This window comes from Rana temporaria, chromosome 10, assembly GCF_905171775.1.
Source record: "Rana temporaria chromosome 10, aRanTem1.1, whole genome shotgun sequence".
In the NCBI taxonomy this organism is placed as follows: Eukaryota; Metazoa; Chordata; class Amphibia; order Anura; family Ranidae; genus Rana; species Rana temporaria.
The window spans coordinates 43,131,261-43,149,382 of NC_053498.1; the positions used below are offsets into that span (position 1 = coordinate 43,131,261).

The following is an 18,122-nucleotide window of genomic DNA, read 5'->3' on the forward strand; positions in this document are numbered from 1 at the left end:
GGGGTGGTGGTGGGGGGCCCGGCAGAAGACCCCCGGCTGACTAATAAATTAATTTTTAAATGTGTGTGGTGTATTATTTTTTTTCCATTTTTTTCCCCAGGTGAATGGGTAGGGGTACAATGTACACCATACTCATTCACATAGGGTGGGGGGCCGGAATCTGGGGACCCCTTTATTAAAGGGGTCTCTCAGATTCTGATAAGCCCTCCGCCCGCATACCCCGACAACCAACGGCCAGGGTTGTCGGGAAGAGGCTCTTGTCCCTATCGACATGGGGACAAGAGTGCTTTGGGGTGGGGGTGCAGTGCCCCCCTCCCCCACAGCACACACTCCCCCATGTTGAGGGCATGTGGTCTGGTATGGCTCAGGAGGGAGGGGGGCGCTCGCTCGTCCCCACCCCCATTCCTGTCTGACCAGACTGCGTGCCTGGGATAAGGGCTTGGTTTGGATCTTGGGGGGGACCCCACGCTATTTTTTTTGCGCGGGTTTAACCCCTTATGTTCCAGACCAAGCCTAAGAGCCTGGTATGCACCTGGAGGGAACCCACCTTATTTTTTTTGGGGGGGTCTGGAGTTCCCCTTCATGAACAGCGATCTGTCATTTACACATGTCAGTCCCAACCCCCCCCCCCTACAATTAGAACACACCCAGGGAACATATTTAACCCCTCCCTCACACCTAGTGTTAACCCCTTCCCTGCCAGTGGCATTTTTAGAGTAAGCAATGCATTTTTACAGCACTGATCGCTAGAAAAATGCCAATGGTTCCAAAAAAGTGTTCGATGTGTCCGCCTTAATGTCGCAGTACCGATAAAAATCGCTGATCGCCCCAATAACTAGTTAAAACAAAAAAAAAAATATATTTTGTAGACGCTATAACTTTTGCCAAAACCAAACACTAAACGCTATTTGCGATTTTTTGGAACCAAAAAGATGTAGAATACGTATCGGCCTAAACTGAGGGGTTTTTGATTTTTTAGAATATATATTTTTGGGGATATTTATTATAGCAAAAAGTAAAAATAATTTTTACATATGTGGGCGGGACTTACGCAAGTCCCGCCCACATATATAAACATCGTTCAAACCACACATGTGAGGTATTGACGCGTGCGTTAGAGCGAGAGCAATACTTTTACCACTAGACCTTCTTTGTAACTATAAACTGGTAACATGGAAAAAAAAGAAAAAGGTCGCCTATGGGGATATTCACGGAATTCATTTTGGCCCCATTGCAGGAATGTTTCCAATAGTAAAGCGTGACATGTAAGGTATCTATTTACTCAGTGTAACATCATCTTTCACATTATCCCCAAAAATTGGGCTCACTTTTGTGTTTTGTTAATTTTTAACCACTTGAGCCCGGACCATATTTCTGGTCAATGACCGGGCAAGTTTTTGTGATTCGGCACGGCGTCGCTTTAACTGACAATTGCGCAGTCGTGCGACGTGGCTCCCAAACAAAATTGGCAACTTTTTTTTCCCCACAAATAGATTATTAAATGTGCGTGTTTACTTCTGTCTTTAACACCTCCCCTTCAGGCTGGAAAGCATCAGATCAGGGGAAACAAAAAAAAAAAAAGCTCTCATTCCATTGCAGCTTGGTTCCTACATGTGTGATGAACTGAGCATGCTCAAACACTTAGAAAAAAAATATCCTTTCTTTTTAAAAGGTGAAAAACACTCCTTGGATGCTCATAGAGCATGGTTTGGGTTAATTGCAGGTGTGCCCAATTACAAGCTCACCCAAACTAGAGACTGCAATTTGTTCATGTGATTTCAATTGCTTCATTACTAGCACTGTTATAAAAAGCTTGGATCGATCAGTCCTCAGCTGCCCTCAGAAGGGGCAGGCTGGCAGAAATGCTGTTGCTAAACACAAATGTGGTTTGTTGCATGGGTTTTGTTTTATTTTGCCAATGGTTTTGGTTTATTTTTAAATGATGTTCACTTTGATGTATTTGTCTATGTGGCCTTATTTTATGAAAAATGTGTGAAGCTATGGTTATTTAGAATTTTGAAATGTATTTTTGTTTGTGTTTGTTTGTTTGTCTTTTTTTGCTTTCCTTGTTTTGTTGACCAATAAAAATTACTTTAAAATTTGTTAAGTTTGTCTTTTGTTACTTTTTCATGCTACATATGTTGACAGCTGCAGCTGAAATCGGTTTGGGCCTAACAAATTATGTGTGATTTTTTGTCTAAGCTTCTTTCCTGGTGTGTAATCATGAAATGTTTGCCATGTTTATTCTCCATGACTTTAAAGACAAAACTGGTAAGAATTTTCTTTTTTCTGCAGTGGTCCTCAGCCCTCAAGTACCCCCGACAGGACATGTTTTGTGGATTTCTCTTATCAAGAATTGCTGTCCAGACTGTATTTTAAAGCACATGTGCAAGATGAAGGAAAACCTGCAAACATGGCCTGTTGGGGGGGTGGGGTTTTGCTATTGGTGGACAGGCTTGACGTGCTGATTTACAGCACTGTGCTTAAATCTAGCGCAAGGCAATCCTATTCAAATTGTGGGTGTTTGAGGGAAGCCAAGTGAGTGTTAGAACCCCTGCTTTGTGTTTTTTTATTTTTGGGTTGAGCTTTGTGTCCCTTTTCTTAAAATTGGCTTCACTTCCTGTCACACAGCTGAACAGGAAGTGAGGTTAAAACCCTACCAGTGTCATTTCTTGGGGACACAGGTCAATCTAACTAGTGTCCCCATTAAGCAAATTGCACTCCAGCACTGCTGTGTACACCCCAAATCATGGGTCTTCAAACTACGGCCCTCCAGTTGTTCAGGAACTACAATTCCCATCATGCCTAGTCATGTCTGTGAATGTCAGTGCATTACAAGGCCTCGTGGGATGTGTAGTTCTACAACAGATGGAGGGCCGTAGTTTGAGGATCCCTGCCCCAAATGATTATTTAGTTTGGGGTTTAGTAAAGGCAAAGCCACTCTGCAGTACAAGCATAGTTGCTGAAAATCAGAGAGGAAGCACTGATGGTTTTAACATCCAATCCTGTAGAAGCAAAGTTGTTTTGTTTTCTTTCTTCCTTGCTTTGCACTTGTAGTGCAAAGTGGATTTGCCTTTAGTAAATGGACCCCAAAGTCCAAGATCCCTAATAATTTGGGGTGTACACAGCAAAATGCTAGAGTGCAATTTACATAATGGGAAACTATTTAGATTGATCTCTGTGTCCCCAAGAAAAGATATTAGTAAGGTTTTACCCTCACTTCCTGTTTGGCTATGTGACAGGAAGTGAATGAATTAGAAAGGGTGAAGACACCTCACAAATGTTGTCACTATCAGGGGTGCAGACTTCCCCAAAAAAATGAGCAGATAATACTTATTTGCAAATTAATAATTTTTTAGTTAACATTGGGTGGGGTGCTCTAACACACACATTCCTACATATTAGCAACGCTGTATCCTGGCCTATTGGCATGGTTATATTTTCTTAGGGCTCTCAATAAAACTCTCTGAAATTTGTGCTTAAACTAGAACCAGGGGCGGACTGACAACTCATGGGGCCCCTGGGCAATAGAAGATTATGGGGCCCCTCTGGCTTACAGATGACCACCACGCCAGGAGGTAGTGCAGAGGCGGGCAGCTAAAATCTTGGGATATTCACATTAAAAGCATGTCATTTTCGGACATATCAGGGACAGATCTAAAAAAAACACAGATTTTTACATACTGTCCCTGGTTTTACTGAGCCTGGCAACCCGGATGGGGCTCCCTAGTGGCATGGGGCCCTCGGGCAGTGCCCGAGTGACTCAATGGTCAGTCCGCCCCTGACAAGAACTATAATCAACAAGTTTTATTTTCTTTAATTTTGGATAGAGTGAGGGAGGGTTATAGGCCCTGTCAGTTTATTTTGTATTATCTGTGTCCAATTGGGGAGATTTGCCTTCACTTCCTGCCCCATAGCCAAACAGGAAGTGAGAGAAAAACTATGCAAATTAACCACTTCCCGCCCAGCCTATGGCCGATTTACGTCCGGGAAGTGGTTACACAATCCTGACAGGACGTCCTGCAGGATTTCATGCCGCGCGCGCCTGTGGGGGCACGCAGCGCGGCGATCGGTGATGCGGGGTGTCAGTCTGACACCCTGCATCTCCGATCTCGGTAAAGAGTCTCTCACGGAGACGGAGACTCTTTACCACGTGATCAGCCGTGTCCAATCACGGCTGATCACGATGTAAACAGGAAGAGCCATCGATGGCTCTTCCTCACTCGCGTCTGACAGACGCGAGTATAGGAGAGCCGATCGGCGGCTCTCCTGACAGGGGGCGTTCGCGCTGATTGTTTTTCATCGTCCGCATCTTGTGTCTTCTCCTGTCTTCTTCTCGGTCCGCCAGCCTTCTCGTCCCCGGACCCAGCGTTTGAATTTGATTTGGCCGCCGTGTTCCCGCTCCTGGGACCCGCCCCCCTCTGACGCCACTCCTTAGAAGGTCATGTGCGTCAGAGGGGGGCGGGGTCACATGAGTGTGACACGGCGGGAACTTCTTCTCCGGGCGGCGCGATTGAAATTGAATTCCCCCGCTGTGTGACGCTCTGTGACCCCGCCCCCCTCTGATGCACATGACCTTCTAAGGAGTTTACTTGTTGCGTCAGAGGGGGGCGGGTCCCAGGAGCGGGAACACGGCGGCCAAATAAAATTCAAACGCTGGGTCCGGGGACGAGAAGGCTGGCGGACCGAGAAGAAGACCGGAGAAGACACAAGATGCGGACGAGGAGGCTGGCGGACGGACGGAGAAGAAGACAGGACAAGACAATGGGCAAGATGCGGGACCAGAAGGCTGAAGGACGAACGGAGAAGATAGAAGAACACGTCGGGCAAGATGTGGACGAGAAGACCCAAGAAAGAAGCAGCGGAAGAAACCCGAAGGAAAGAAGAAAAGAAGATTTTATTAAAAGATTTGTCAAAAACCGGCTACTGTCATTTTTAACACTTTGACTTTTTTTTGGGGTGAAATGGTAGAGGTACAATGTACCCCATTACCATTTCACATAGGGGGGGGCCAGGATCTGGGGGTCCCCTTTGTTAAAGGGGTCTTCCAGATTCTGATAAGCCCCCCGCCCGCAGACCCCCACAACCACCGGGCAAGGGTTGTGGGGATGAGGCTCTTGTCCCCATCAACATGGGGACATCCTCCCCATGTTGAGGGCATGTGGCCTGGTGCGGTTCAGGAGAGGGGGGGGCCGCACTCTGTCCCCCCCTCTTTTCTGCGGCCGGCCAGGTCAACGTGCTCGGATAAGGGTCTGGTGTGGATTTTTAGGGGGACTCCACGCCATTTTTTTTTTCAATTTGGGGTGGAGTTCCCCTTAAAATCCACACCAGACCTGAAGGGCCTGGAATGGATATCTGCCGGGAACCGCACGTCTTTTTTTTTTTTTTTGGTTTTTACGGCGGGGTTCCCCTTAATATCCATTCCAGACCTGAAGGGCCTGGTAATTTAATTTGGGGGAACCCCTACACATTTTTTTGTTTGTTTTATGAATGAATCCCTTTAGAATTGTCAGAGCCGACAATTCATTATAGCCGCGTGTGAATTTTTAAATGACTTTTTTCCTTCTGAATGTCACTTTGTGCAGGGGGAGTTCTAAGTGCGGGAAAAATGCGCTATTTCACATGCTGACATTACACCCCCCCTAGGTACGAAATTTAAAGGAATATTTCACTTTTATTGTTTCACTTTAAGAATGATTAATTTCACTGCTCCCGAAAAAACGGCCGTTTTAAAAAATAAAAAAATCATTGATACATGTTCCCTGGGGCAGGACTGAGGTCCACAAACACTTTTTAGGACAAAACTTGCACATTAGCCTTTAAAATGAACACTTTTGATTTCTCCCATAGACTTCTATAGGGAGTTCGGCGCGGCTTTACATATTACTTTCAATGCGCCGGCTGCTACGCTGGTTCATGCGCCCAATTAAGCCTCCACCCGGCGCACTAATTAAGGCATGAACCAGCGCAGCGCACAGAGCATAGTAAATCAGGCCCAATGTGTGATCAGTACTGATCACTCACTGTGTTAATTAATAACATTGGCTGTATAGCAATGGTCATCAACCCTGTCCTCAGAGCCCACTAACAGGCCAGGTTTGCAAGATAACTAAAATACATCACAGGTGATATAATTTGCTGCTCAGCGATTGCAGACCAATGCTATAGGACCCTGTGTCAGGTTGTCTGTATGGGCTCCATGGTTTCTAACAGCAGCCCTGCATAGGGAAGCCTATTGATTTCAATGGGGTCCCCTACGTGCAACAAATGGTGAAAAGTATCTCATGGAGCTTTTTGTCGCATTCTGGTTTGCGCGTTTTATTGCATGTTTTGTTGCATTTTGCTTTTGGCTAATCGCGCATATGCTTCCCACGTTTGGGTTGCAGTTAACAATTAATGACACATGTAAACGGAAACCATGCATTTGCTAAAGAGCAGTGCATTTCTCTTGTGTGTTGAAAACATGCAAGATTTACGAAAACATCTGAAAACAAAATTGTGTGATGAGCTGATATTAACAGAAGGAAGATACTTTGGTGTCATTAGCTATTGCCTGTAGTCAGCCCTGTGATGGTTGACACCTCAGTACTGCAGCCAACAGCTGGGACCCCTGTCTGTAGGGGCGGGGATGATGCGTCCTCGGTTGCCATAAGCACATGGCTCCTCCCCCGCTCTCGTCCATTGGCTGGCTGGCTGAGTGCGCTGTGTACAGGGAGGGGCGGAGTGTTAGCTGAGCTGGAACACGCACTACTCCGGCTAGTTCTTCCTCTTTTGTTCTGCGGATGTTTGTAAAGCCGAGCGAACTGCGGACCAAGCCAGAGCCAGCGGGGAGAGGACACCGGAGACCGGCACAGGTGAGAACAGATTGCGGGCCCCGGGTGTCGTGTAGAGGGAAATCATAGTCCGGTCTGTGGGTTACACCTGATCATCATCTCAGACTTCATTTGGAGTGTTTTCCTGGCGATCTGATTGTAACGTGTGTGAAGATCGATTGTACAATCTGATTGTACGATTTCATATACACTGATCAGCAAAAACATTATGATCACTGACTGATAAAGTGAATAACATTGGTTATCTCCTTACAATGGCATCTGAAAGTGGGTTGGATATATTGGGGATCAAGTGAACATGTTGTCCCTGAAGTTGATGTGTAGAAGCAGAAAAAATGGGCAAGTAGAAGGATTTGAGGGTATTTGACAAGAAACACATTGTAATAGGTCAGAGAACCTCACAAACTGCAGCTGTTGTGGCATGTTCTGGGTCTGCAGTGGTCAGAATCCATCAAACGTGGTCCAAGGAAGGAAAACTGGTGACCCAGCAACTGGGTGATGGGCAGGCAAGGCTCATTGATGCACATTGAGAGTGAAGGGTGGCACCTGTAGTCTGATCCAATAGAGGAGCTACTGTAGCTGATGTCCACACCAAGAAGCACCTACAGTGGGCACCTGAGAATCAGAACTTGACCACAGAGCAATGGAAGAAGGTGGCCTGGTCTGATGAATTCAAGAATGGTTTGCGGAACACAACAAGATAGATGTGTTGACTTGGCCTCCAAATTCTCCAGATCTCAATCCATCGAGTATCTTTTGGGATGTGCCGGAAAGACATGTGCGATCCATGGATGCACAACCTCACAACTTACTCGCATAGGTGTGAACTCAGACTAGCGCAATTTCATGTTTGCTACTTGGACTATATCTCCTAGTTAATCGCTACAGTCGCTATTATATTTTTACTATCACTTATATTTTGTTTTAGTGTGGTATAATTCCCTTTTTTTTAAAGCCCTTACACTGCATAGTTGTTGGTAAATCTAAAGGTGATTGTAACCCGTGTTCTGGGCTTTACGTCTAAAAACAACTATGGAGTGTTAAGCCCCGTACACACAGACTGATGTCTGGCGGCATCAGCTGGTTCAAGGGAAACCGGCCAACATGCAGCTGGTCCGACAGATGCCCGCTGTTCTGATGGCTTCTGTCGCAGGGACATGACCAAAAAGAGTCTGCTGACCGGGTTCATGTCAGCACTCTCAGACAATAGCAGAGAACACCATAGCACAGCAGGGGAGGTCCATGTACCAACATCAGATTGTTAGTACAGCGGCTTCAACCTGAGCTGTCAATTATTTTCTCAATCAGCCTGCTGGGTTGAACAAAAGAAAAAACTGTTGGTGTGTAATAGGCTCAAGGGTCTGCATGATTGGGATACACATTGATTAGGTAGTTCCTGATATTACATAGTTTTGGTTGATCTATCATTTGATTGTACAGATTGAAAGCTGATCCTAAGGCTGGCTATACACTATACCAGGGGTGCCCAACCTTTTGGAGAGCGAGGGTCACTAAAGGAATTTTTTTTTTTTTAGCTAAATAGCATCCTTTACCTTACTGCAGTACTGGTTTCATGTCCTTATTGTTCGTTTTTGCTTTGAAGTAGCTGTAATTCTGCTGTGATCTCCACACTTCCTGGTTGCCTGTTTCCTTATAACCATGGTACTGGGAGCTTTTCACGGTGGTCTAAGCTGTCATTACTGTGTGTCTAAAACTCCTCAGAACCAATCAGATTCATTTTAAAAACAACACTGCCCTGGATTTGTTTGTTTTTGTTCTGTGAGTCTTCCCGACTCACCTCTCACCCGAAACTTCATGTATGTACCTTTAAAACCGAAAGTGAAACTAGAGGCACATTATATGATTGAATTTAATCTATTTTTAATAATTTTTAAAAGGAATCCAGTTAAAGCGGTAGTTCACCCCCCCCCCCCGACACGATTTTACCATCGAGACAGGCATTGTAGCGCGAGCTACAGTATGCCTGTCCCGATTTTTTTAACCCCGGACTCACCTTGTAATCGGAGATCGTATTTTTCGGCTCCCGCGGGGAATGGGCGTGCCTATGGAGAGGGAGGATGATTGACGGCCGGCCCTGGCACGTCACTCTCCCCGAAGACAGCCGGAGTAGGTCTCGGCTCTTCACGGCGCCTGCGCACAGGCTATGCGCACGCGTCGTGAAGACCAAGCCTATTTCGGCTATTTCCGGAGAAGCGTGACGCGCCAGAGCCGGCCGTCAATCATCCTCCGTCTCCATAGGCACGCCCATTCCCCGGTATCTTCGATCTACGCGTACAAGGTGAGTACGGGGGTTAAAAATTTCCGGACAGGCATACTGTAGCTCGCGCTACAATGCCTGATTTTATGGTAAAATAAATATTTTTTTTATTTTTTTCGTCGATAGGGTGAACCCCCGCTTTAACTTTTATGTCTCTATACCCTGTAAACAGTCATTTTAGCAAAACATTTTTTTTCCTTTAGTGACCCTTTAAGCAAATTGGTAATCGTTCGCGGGCCACAATATGGGCCCTCCGATCCGGCCATTCGGAAGGGGACAGATGCCCTTCTGTTTTTTTTTTTTTTTTTTTTTTTTTTTTTTTTTTTTTTGCGGATTGGATTGGAAGTAGGTGGGTGTAAACGTACACAAGTCAGTTTACATCATTTGCTCCATAGAGGTGAGTGGAGGGTCCAATTCCGTCAAACTGATCATGTGAAAGAGGCCTATGGCTGCTTTCACACTGATGCGCTGTGATTTACCCACACCGCGGGTGCAGCGCAGTGCACCTGTGGCTTTCCAGCAGGTTAGCTGCAATTTGCTATAGACTTCTATTATATCCTGCAGGTGTGGTGCACTGTCTGAAAGCGCACCAAACCTGCAGGTTAAAACGGAGTGCATTTGGTATCGCTCCACTTGTGACAGGAGCCGGCACTATACAGGAAGCATCAGCTTATGTGGCTCTGCTGCGCAGCCGCTTGCTTCCTCTGTCGTCTTCATTCGCAACACTGATGCTCTGGGATGGTGGGTTGGCAAATCAGGATATGGGCTTGCCAACCCGCCATCCCAGAGAAGGAGGTCGCGGGCCACATTAGAAGGCTCTGCGGGCCACATGTGGCCCCCGGGCCACTGGTTGGGCACCCCTGCAGTATACAATTGGGTTGTAAAAACCTTTTTAAATCTACCATCAACTATGTGGTATAGGCCTGCCTGACTGCTGTATGAAATTGGCACCCCATGTTTGTAAAACCTGAATACAAATATACCATTCCTTTGTGCCGGTTCGGTTTCTGAGATATTGAACATTCAATTTAATGCAAGCCCCGCCCACTTTGCACCCCATGTTGCTGAATTTTAAAAACAAACATGCCATGTTTCTGCTGGTTTGTGCCGCTTTGGTTGCGGAGATATTGAGCATTATAGTTTCTGAAACTTCACCCACTTAGCACCCCATGTTGCTGAATTTTAAAAACAAATGCCCCATTTGTTTGTGCTGCAAAAAAAAACATTTGTGCCACTTTTCGTTTTGGCGATATTGAGTGGTATATGTTGTCAAACCACACTGACTTTACGCCTCGTTATTAAATCTTACATACAACTAGATTTATTTGTTTGCGGTCCGTGCAGATTTGGTGGCTATTGTACTTGATGTTTTACTTAACATGCATAGTTTTGCCACCCCACAGGGACCCCCCCCCCCCCTTCCGATTCTCTAGCGCTGACTGGAAGAACAGACGGAGCTCTAGTGAGGCAGAGCCAGCTGTCAATTAGGCGGCAGGGTGGATCTCTACAGTATTGTCGGGATCTGTCCCAGCTGCAGTGCGGCTCTGCGCTGTCATAATATAGTGGGCATATTTTTTTTTTTTTTGTCACAGGAGAACATGCTATATGTCATCTTGTGAACAAAAGGAGAACTAAGGCCAAAAAAGGTTGGGCCATAGTTCTTTTAACAAAAGTTTAAACCAGGTGTTAACCAAGCAAAACAGCACTCCAGCAAATTCGCTATTTATATAAGTGACTTATTTTTTCATTTGCTTTTTTTTTTTTTTTGTCAGTAAACCTTCTTTTCCTGGCAGACTACGTGTGGGTTAACCCCGTAGTCCAAGATGACAGGAACCTTGCCAGGCCGCAATGCCCACCTTCTTCATCAAGATCCAGACGTGACTCTCCGTCTAGGACCCAACATCAGAGATGGTCCCATTCCTCCTCCCAACACCACACCCACTGCCACAACAGCCATTTTGATCACAGATCCTGCTGGGGTTGTGGGACCCGGGTCCCGAAAGTCAAGTTCTTATGTGACCCTTGTTATGCAAAGGCGGTCGGGGGAAAAGGATGCTTAAAGCCGGCAAATGGAGACGCTGGTCAAACAGGTGGTGCAACAATCCCCCATAGAGTGGGGTACATGTTACACATGGAGCCAGTTCACCACATTATCTGGCTCCCTGGCTGACGAGGCCCAGGCCCATTCCAGCCTTATGATTCCTCCCCTGATTCCTCGCACAGTGAGATGGAGGGAGATAAGTTTGTCGGAGGCTGTGACTTCACCCTGGTTTCTTCACAAATTAAAGCGGTCAAAGGCCCATAAGTGGGAACACTCTTCTACTCCCCCGGCTAAACAGAAGAAATTCTTTAAGCTTCTGGAGAAAGAACATTCCAATTTTCCACACCTTTTTGAATTAAAGGATATTATTGATGAGGAATGGAGCAAGGTATTACCCCAGGTTATACCCCTTTAAGGCTAAGGAAGTGAAATATCTGAAAAACGCTGCCCTCGTAGACGCAGCTCTGATGCGACTAGCTAAACGCGTCACTCTTCCTCTGGAAGATGCGGTATCCTTCAAAGATGGGCTTGAGAGAAGAATAGATCAAGATCCTAAAAGGATTTATGGGTCAGCCAGGATGGCTTGCAAACCCGCCTTGGTCCTTGCAGTCATGTCCAAGGCCATGGAAGTCTGGATGGAGAATGTAGACTATGTGATCAGAGGAGTCTCAGAAGAACTGGCCAGGGGCTTGGTAATCCAGGCGCTGAAGCTGGCAGTGGTCTTCCTGGGGGAGGCTTCAATCGACCTTGTCCGACTGTTGGTCCGGACTATGCTGTCCTCGGTCACGGCCAAGCGCTCCTGGCTCGCTGACCCAGCATCCAAGGCAGGCCTGGTGTAGGATCCCCTTGAAGGGCCTCAAGTAGGAGGTTGGGGCTTCCTGCCTCAGGTTGGGCATCTGTTTAATCAGAAAAGGCATCAGCACAGAAGACATAGTACTGAGCGTTCAAGAGGCCCGGCCGAGATATTAGAATTGGCCAGAAGCCCTCTAAGAGCCAGGCGTCTAGTGGATGAAAGCCAGCCAAGCCATTTTGAGTTTGGGCTTGCCCAGGCGTGTCAGGTGGGGGTGCATCTGCTTCTTTTCTGGGGGGGGGGAAAAACTATCTGGAACCAGTCCAGTGCCTGATATACTGTACTTGGTTCGACACGGTACAACCCCCCCCCACCGGAAAAGATTCAAGGAAGAATCTCGCGATTTCTGAGCTCTTCACACCTAAAAGCCTCGCAATGCTTAAAGATTATCGCCACAATGGTCTCTACGACCCCCATGGTCAAGTGGTCTCTGGGGAGACTACGCCCTTTTCAGATAGGGTTTCTTCAACAATGGAATTCGGGGGATGACAATCAGTCCATTCACATAACTTCAGTGAGGAACAGCCTCTTCTGGTGGCTCCAGTGCAGAAATCTGCTCACCTGCCACTCCATTGCCCCCGTCTCATGGGTCACGGTCTTGACCGATGCCAGTGGTGCTGGTTGGGGAGCCCTTTGCGGGTCAAAATTTTCTCTAGGCAAGTGGGATGCCCATCTTTACAACCTAGGCAGTTTTACTGAAGACGGACAACACCACAGCGGTCTCATAGGGCTGGGGAAAAAATCGAGTTGCGAGGGCAAATCGATTCAGATTTTGACCAAATCGATGATTTTTTTTTTTTCCATAGGACCGGCGCTCCATGGACTAGGCTGAAGCCGTGGCCTCGCCTAAAAAAAAAAAATCCTGCTCGCTGCGATCCTGGGAAAAGGCTGTGAGGCCAGACGCCGCTCGCAGCCTTTTCCCAGGATTGCGGCGGGCAGGATGTTTTAGGACCGGCGCAGTATCCATCAGGGAAAAAAAACTTGATTAGAATCGTGAATCGAGGTGTGTGTGTGTGTGTGTGTGTGTGTGTGTGTGTGTGTGTGTTTTTTATCTCAGATTTTTTTTGGCGGCCAAAATCGCCCAGCTCTACGGTCTCGTATGTGAAGAGACAGGGGGGTACTCTGAGCTCTACTCTGCCCCAGGAAGTCTAGAATGTCCAAGCGGACTTCCTGTTGCGCACTCAGCTGGACAACGATTGGTCATTGCATGAGCAGAAGTTCGAGTGGATCCTGTCATTGGAAGTCAATCCCAAAGTAGATTTATATGCATCCCCCTGCAACTTCAAAATCAAGAAGTATTACACTCGGGGCCGTTGCAGCCAGGCCTTTGGAATAAATTCGCTGACAGATCAGTGGAAGCTCCAACAGGGCGTACGCCTTTTCCCCGTTCCCGATCATCCTCAGATTCTTACGAAGGCTTCAAGTGGAGGCTGTCGAGGTGGTGGTGATGGCACCTTACTGACCGAACAGGACATGGTTTCCCCTCCTGACCCAGCTCAGCTTCCGGGACCCGATACCTCTTCCTCTCATGCCAGACCTTCTTTCTCAGGGGGACAGTCCTGCACCCTTGTCCGGCATTACTGAGACTGATGGTCTGTTTCTTGAGAGGGAAAGGCTGGAGTCTCTCGGGTGTGCTTCAGGAGTAATTTCCACCCTCATGGACTCGAAGAGCAAGCAAGAATAAAGTCTGAGAGAATTTGGGCCAAGTTTGTCAAATTCTCATACTCTACGGGCAGATCATTCAGGGATCCAGGAATCCCAGGATATACTCGGCTTTCCTCAATCCAGCCTAGCTCTATCTCTGTCCATCAGCTCTCCCAGGGTCCGAGTCTCTGCCTTGTCGACCTTCTCTGGTACATCGTGGGCTGTTCACCCTCTAACTCTGCAGTTTTTCTGTGGGGCAACAGAACTCCGGCCCCAAAGAAGACCAAGATTCCCCAGATGGGATCTTCCCCCTGGTCCTAGACTTACTGTCTGGATTAAGCACCACAGGGTCTGCCCCTTCTCATCCACATCACAGCGTTTAGTCGCCACTTTTTTGCATGACTGCTGGTTACAATGGAATTCCTCATTGTCTGACATTTTGTCGTGGCCGTGCTATGGCACAATTTGTTATTGCGGGCAGGCATTTTCTTGTGGTCGCGCCCTGCTACCTCTGAGGTGTCTGGCGCCACTTTGTGTGGTTTTTGGCCTCTAGTGCTGGCTTTTCCTCACAGATTTTTACCTCACGGCTTTACCATCACAATACATGCTGTGTACAGAGTTCGGGCAGCGGCGCTGAGCAGTCTCTTGCTGGGTTGGTGAGTCCCCTGGGTAACCCCCCCCCCCAGTCAGTGCAGCAAGGAGGGTGGACTTTCAGGTCTTCAATAGGTCCCTGAGTGCTATCTGTGTTAGTCTAGTATCTGGTCTTTCTTCCCCCAAACAGGCCAGAGGTGGCAGTTGGTGCCCCTACACCTGCGGTTCCCATGGACACTTTGTCGGCAGTCCTGGAATAATTTGTTGCCAGGGTGGAAGCGGCATGCGGGCGTAAGGGGGGCGTACAAAGCGCCCCCTCCCCCCTGCCATCTCATGGGGAATGCTCTGACTCGGGCCTGGCTGCGGCACAGGACCCCGGTTCTGGGGTATCAGAGGATGTGGACCAGGACCTTCCTTGTGAGGAAGACCCCTTGCCTGGGTCAGTGCAGAACAGGGCACTTGTTAGTGCACTTAACAGTGCTGTGAGGGACTCCCTTAAGCTGGATGGTACAGCAGAGGCATCCACTGAGGGCTCAGTCTCTTTTTTGGATCGCACAAGTCGGACCGCTCTGTAAAGGTTTTTCCTTTGTGTCCTTTTTTGACAAGTTCATTGATAAGAAATGGGAAAAGCCGTAGAAGTTCTTTGTGGTCCGTCAGCGCCTGGTGGTCCGTTACCCCTTTTAAGGACAGCCTTTTGAAAAAATGGGATTCTCCTCCGGTGTTTGACCCCCCGGTTGTTCGGTTAAAAAAGGTGACCACTCTCCCCATAGAGGGGACCCCTGCGTTCAAGGACCATTCTGACAGGAGGTCCGAGGTGGTGACCCGCTCTGTTTACCATGCTAGGGTCTGCATTGCGGCCTATTTTGGCTGCAACCTTGGTGTCTGACACTCACTGAATGGGCAAAGGTTTTGCACCAGACTGTGGAGGAGCATCAGCTCCCTTCTGAGTGTGTTAGACTGGCTGACCAGTTGGTCTAGGGCCTTGTATATGTCTGTGATGCTACCCTGGATGCAGCCCCCTGATATCCAGAGCCTTTGTTTCTTTTTGGTACCTCGCTGGACGACATTATTAAAGATGTCACTGGAGGTAAGTGCACTCTCCTCCCTCCTTCCTTTCCCACGCAGAAGCGATATTTTTGTCAGTCAGGATCCGCAGGTAGACCCTCCCAGGCTGACAAAAGCTCAGCTGGGGGACAGAAATGTCCCTGGGTAACCCAAACAAACCGGCAACCAAACCCGCCACCGCATGAAGGGTGTTTTTTTTTTTTTTTTATATTTTTTTCGTCCGACTCATGGGTGGGGGAAGGCTTTGCAGGTTCACGGCTCAGTGAACCTCCCTGCTCTTCGACCAGTGGGTCTGCAAGGTGGTCTCTTCGGGGTACAAGATCGAATTTCTTTCCCTCAAATCTCCCTCTCCTTCCGGCTAGTCGGTGTGCCCTATTGGGGGCAGTGCAAGACTTGCTAAGTTGCGGGATAATTTTATCCATTCCGCAGGACGAGAGGTTTCAGGGATTCTGTTCTGATCTGTTTGTAGTCCCGAAGGACGGGGTACATCCAATCTTGGACCTCAAAGCCCTAAATGCCTTTGTGAGAGTGCGGAAGTTCTGCATGGAATCCATTCGATCGGTGGTGGCTGCGCTCCATCCGGGGGACTTTCTGGCATCCTTGGACATCAAGCACGCATACTTGCATGTCCCAATTTGCGCAAGACACCAGAGGTTTCTGTACTTTGCAATCGGCAAAGACCACTATCAGTTTGTGGCTCTTCCCTTTGGCCTAGCGTCAGCACCAAGAGTTTTCACCAAGGTGCTAGCCCCGATTCTAGCTTTGCTGAGACAGCGAGGCATTGCTATCGTGGGCTACTTGGACAATTTTCTTCTGAGAGCAGCTTCTGGCTCAGAATTAGAGGTGGATGTGTCTATAGCCAGCCAGACCCTCCAAGAATTTGGTTGGGCGTTGAACATCCAGAAGTTTGTCCTGGTACCGACTCAGCGTTTGGAATACTTAGGGTTGATTCTGGACTCCCCAGGCGAGAGTTTGAGAGTTTTCCCAAATCTGCACAAACCGTGAACAAATCAATCTAGTTTTATGTAAGATTTAATAACGAGGTGTAAAGTCAGGGAGCCTGATCCACAAAAACCCTACGTAACTTAACTTTTGACATTTAAGTTACACCGCAAAATCTCTACCTAAGTGCCCGATCCACAATGCACTTGCCTAGAAATTTTGAGCGGTGTAACTTAAGTCCGGCGCAAGGCGTTCCTAATCTAATGGGGCGAGTCCCATTTAAATTAGGCGGGCTCCCGTGCCGGACGTACTGCGCATGCTCCCGATGTTATTTTCCCGACGTGCTTTGCGCGGTTTTACGTTAAGCCGAGTTTTGTGAATCGCGAAGGGGAAAAAAAGTTGCGTCGGGGGGGAAAAAAAAAAGATTTTTTTTTAAAGAAATTTGACAGCGTCGCTCGAAAGAAGGGTCTACTTTTACATGGTGTACTAACTTTACACTTTGTAAAAGCAGCCCTAATTTTACGACGGCAAACTAATACTTACGGTGAAAAAATGAAGCGTAAAAGCTTTGTGGATCTCCGTAAGTGCTAATTTGCATACCCGATGCGGCATTTCGACGAGAAATGCCCCCAGCGGCGGCTGCGGTACTGCATCCTAAGATCCGACAGTGTAAGTCCCTTACACATGTCGGATCTTCTGCCTATCTGATTCTGTGGATCAGTTCCATAGATAGAAACAGGGATACGACGGCGTATCCCTTTTGTGGATCAGGCCCAGTGTGGTTTGACAACATATACCATAAATATCTCTGAAACCAAAGCAGCTCAAATGTTGTGTGTTTTTATTTATTTTTTTTTTTTTTTGCAGGAAACAAATGGGGCATTTGTTTTTAAAATTCAGCAACCTGGGATACAAAGTGGGCAGGGTTTTAGGAACTATAACGCACAATATCTCCGAAACCAAAGCGGCACAAACGAATGGCGTGTTTTTTTTAAAATTCAGCAACCTGGGATACAAAGTGGGCGGGTTTCAGCAACTATAATGCACAATATCTCCGCATCCAAACGAATGGCGCGTTTGGTTTTTAAAATTCAGCAACATGGGGTGCAAAGTGGGTGGGGCTTGCATTGAATGTTTGTTTAATATCTCAGAAACCGAACTGGCACAAATGCTAATTTTTTGCGGCACAAACCAGCACAAACGAATGGTATATTTGTATTCAGGTTTTACAAACATGGGATGCCAACTTCACACAGCTGATTTTGTAGTGTGTTTGTTTTTCTTCTGGCTGATTCAGGCTTCAGCGTTTTTTATTTAGCCAATAGAAAGCTAGTTGCTAGGAGGAGATGGTCATATAGGCTTAAAAGTGCACATTTTTGGTGCTCCAATTTAAAGTCTCCTATAGGGGCTGAAAATTTCCGTTTTTTTTTTTGGGGGGGGGGGGTGGTGTGTGCATTTTTCGAATAGATCACATTTGGCAGGCAGTACTGCCCATGAAATGCGACAGAGGGATTTTTTATTGCCTGTGTATGTGTATACGGCTTAGATTTGCAGCTTGGAGGGACGGTAAAAAGTGACAGTTGCCTGTTCTTACCGCTGCCACAGCCGTACGTGTAAAATAGGCCTAAACCTCCAACAAATGCGTGATGCATGGCTCGAATTTGGGGTGGCCCAATCGGCACTACATGGCTTGATAACCTTTTGATTAAAAAATAAAAGGAGCTGGGTGAAAAATAGCTGGCCTAATACTAATAGTGACTGCTTTTGTTTGAATGTTTAGGCAGTTTGAATACGTTTTTAACTGGCAAAGGAGGTTTCTACATCCATACTATTTAGTGTGGATAGGGGAATTTGATTTCTCTTGTAAATGTGTATGGC

The 18,122-nt window shown here is 47.2% G+C and overlaps 1 protein-coding gene across 10 annotated transcripts in view; it reads left to right on the top strand.

Moving 5' to 3' along the window:
* Window positions 1-6,622: 6,622 nt before the first annotated feature.
* LOC120916544 (MOB kinase activator 2-like) overlaps window positions 6,623-18,122 on the top strand; it is a 303,463-nt gene continuing 291,963 nt past the window's right edge. For 4 of the 10 annotated variants that reach the window (XM_040327584.1, XM_040327585.1, XM_040327583.1 and 1 more), the window contains exon 1: window positions 6,697-6,854. The gene's annotated coding sequence lies outside the window, so the exon portion shown is untranslated. Of the gene's footprint in view, window positions 6,855-18,122 lie in introns of all 10 variants that reach the window. The other 6 variants (XM_040327580.1, XM_040327589.1, XM_040327581.1 and 3 more) reach the window with 5 other exon arrangements.